This window comes from Brienomyrus brachyistius, unplaced genomic scaffold (assembly GCF_023856365.1).
Source record: "Brienomyrus brachyistius isolate T26 unplaced genomic scaffold, BBRACH_0.4 scaffold1075, whole genome shotgun sequence".
NCBI lineage: Eukaryota > Metazoa > Chordata > Actinopteri > Osteoglossiformes > Mormyridae > Brienomyrus > Brienomyrus brachyistius.
This window is the reverse complement of record NW_026043350.1, coordinates 1-2,500: the sequence shown is the minus strand read 5'-3', so window position 1 is coordinate 2,500 and position 2,500 is coordinate 1. Positions and strand designations below refer to the sequence as shown.

Below are 2,500 nucleotides of genomic sequence, written 5' to 3'. Positions count from 1 at the left end.
TAGCCGGGCCTCCGTGACGCCCCCGCTCGGGGTTGAATTCTCGGGGGCGTCGCAGCCACCGGCCTCGGGGCCCCGACTCCTCCCTGTCCTCCTGGCATCTGAAAGATCAGCAATCATGTAACAGACATGAGAGAAAATTCAAAAGGCAAAGATGACGGCCTGCCTTACCTCAGCACAGCTGCCCAACCCCTCAGAGAGCATATCATGACCGTGCTTTTTTTTTTTAATGATTTAAAAAAAAAAAAAAAAAAAAAAAAAAAAGAAAAACGGAGGGAAGCGGGACCGGCGCACGGACAGAGTCGGTCCCTCACGACACCCGGCTGATCGCCTGACAAGCGGCGCAGGCTCTCGGTCTGATAAGCGGAACACCGATCAGCTCTGTCTTTCAACAGCAGGGGGCAGTAGAGGTGCACCGTTCCCAGAAACACTGCAATACCGGGTCGATGCGTGGAGCGGACGGGGCAAGCCCCACTTCCGGCTCCCTGTTCCAAAAATCCGTTTAATATGTGGTCCCCTCCATGGGGGACGTATCAGATATTAAACTGATAAGAACAGATACTACACTTGATCTTAGGCAAAAGGCCGAGAAGCGATGCCCGCAGACTGCGCCCCCGCCGGGCTCCGGCATGCGGGACGCGACGGAGCCGGCGCGGCTGGGTCCTCGCCAGCCTCTCTGGGAGGTGGCGCCCGGCGAGACCACGCACGATCCCAGAGGATCCCAGAAACACGCCACTGGGCAGATAGAGCCGGCCGCTAAGCCGGGCACAGTCTTACTTTGATACAGCGGCGGTGCAGCTCTGCTTGCGCAGAGCCTCCAAAAAATACAGTGAACTCATCGCTATCCCTCTCCACGGAAATCTTTAGTAAAAGGCGAAAGATTTATACGGGATGAAGAGAGACCCGAGTCGATGCAGAGCCGTCGCTCAGCAGGTGGCCGCTAGCCGGGCCTCCGTGACGCCCCCCGCTCGGGGTTGAATTCTCGGGGGCGTCGCAGCCACCGGCCTCGGGGCCCCGACTCCTCCCTGTCCTCCTGGCATCTGAAAGATCAGCAATCATGTAAACAGACATGAGAGAAAATTCAAAAGGCAAAGATGACGGCCTGCCTTACCTCAGCACAGCTGCCCAACCCTCAGAGAGCATATCATGACCGTGCTTTTTTTTTTTTTATGATTTAAAAAAAAAAAAAAAAAAAAAAAAAAAAAGAAAAACGGAGGGAAGCGGGACCGGCGCACGGACAGAGTCGGTCCCTCACGACACCGGCTGATCGCCTGACAAGCGGCGCAGGCTCTCGGTCTGATAAGCGGAACACCGATCAGCTCTGTCTTTCAACAGCAGGGGGCAGTAGAGGTGCACCGTTCCCAGAAACACTGCAATACCGGGTCGATGCGTGGAGCGGACGGGGCAAGCCCCACTTCCGGCTCCCTGTTCCAAAAATCCGTTTAATATGTGGTCCCCTCCATGGGGGACGTATCAGATATTAAACTGATAAGAACAGATACTACACTTGATCTTAGCCAAAAGGCCGAGAAGCGATGCCCGCAGACTGCGCCCCGCCGGGCTCCGGCATGCGGGACGCCGACGGAGCCCGGCGCGGCTGGGTCCTCGCCAGCCTCTCTGGGAGGTGGCGCCCGGCGAGACCACGCACGATCCCAGAGGATCCCAGAAACACGCCACTGGGCAGATAGAGCCGGCCGCTAAGCCGGGCACAGTCTTACTTTGATACAGCGGCGGTGCAGCTCTGCTTGCGCAGAGCCTCCAAAAATACAGTGAACTCATCGCTATCCCTCTCCCACGGAAATCTTTAGTAAAAGGCGAAAGATTTATACGGGATGAAGAGAGACCCGAGTCGATGCAGAGCCGTCGCTCAGCAGGTGGCCGCTAGCCGGGCCTCCGTGACGCCCCCGCTCGGGGTTGAATTCTCGGGGGCGTCGCAGCCACCGGCCTCGGGGCCCCGACTCCTCCCTGTCCTCCTGGCATCTGAAAGATCAGCAATCATGTAAACAGACATGAGAGAAAATTCAAAAGGCAAAGATGACGGCCTGCCTTACCTCAGCACAGCTGCCCAACCCTCAGAGAGCATATCATGACCGTGCTTTTTTTTTTTTTATGATTTAAAAAAAAAAAAAAAAAAAAAAAGAAAACGGAGGAAGCGGGACCGGCGCACGGACAGAGTCGGTCCCTCACGACACCGGCTGATCGCCTGACAAGCGGCGCAGGCTCTCGGTCTGATAAGCGGAACACCGATCAGCTCTGTCTTTCAACAGCAGGGGGCAGTAGAGGTGCACCGTTCCCAGAAACACTGCAATACCCGGGTCGATGCGTGGAGCGGACGGGGCAAGCCCCACTTCCGGCTCCCTGTTCCAAAAATCCGTTTAATATGTGGTCCCCTCCATGGGGGACGTATCAGATATTAAACTGATAAGAACAGATACTACACTTGATCTTAGGCAAAAGGCCGAGAAGCGATGCCCGCAGACTGCGCCCCGCCGGGCTCCGGCAT

General features: G+C 56.3%; 5 non-coding genes across 5 annotated transcripts; all 5 read right to left on the bottom strand.

Annotated features, from left to right (window-relative positions):
* Positions 1–402: 402 nt before the first annotated feature.
* LOC125730247 (U2 spliceosomal RNA) lies at positions 403–594 on the bottom strand. Its single transcript, XR_007390615.1, has one exon. It is a non-coding gene; the product is annotated as a U2 spliceosomal RNA (small nuclear RNA).
* A 199-nt stretch (positions 595–793) lies between these two features.
* On the bottom strand, positions 794–908 carry LOC125730252 (U5 spliceosomal RNA). The gene has a single exon (XR_007390620.1). It is a non-coding gene; the product is annotated as a U5 spliceosomal RNA (small nuclear RNA).
* A 434-nt stretch (positions 909–1,342) lies between these two features.
* LOC125730153 (U2 spliceosomal RNA) lies at positions 1,343–1,534 on the bottom strand. The gene has a single exon (XR_007390522.1). It is a non-coding gene; the product is annotated as a U2 spliceosomal RNA (small nuclear RNA).
* Positions 1,535–1,734: 200 nt separating this feature from the next.
* Positions 1,735–1,849, bottom strand: LOC125730204 (U5 spliceosomal RNA). The gene has a single exon (XR_007390573.1). It is a non-coding gene; the product is annotated as a U5 spliceosomal RNA (small nuclear RNA).
* Positions 1,850–2,274: 425 nt separating this feature from the next.
* Positions 2,275–2,467, bottom strand: LOC125730251 (U2 spliceosomal RNA). The gene has a single exon (XR_007390619.1). It is a non-coding gene; the product is annotated as a U2 spliceosomal RNA (small nuclear RNA).
* Positions 2,468–2,500: the final 33 nt, after the last annotated feature.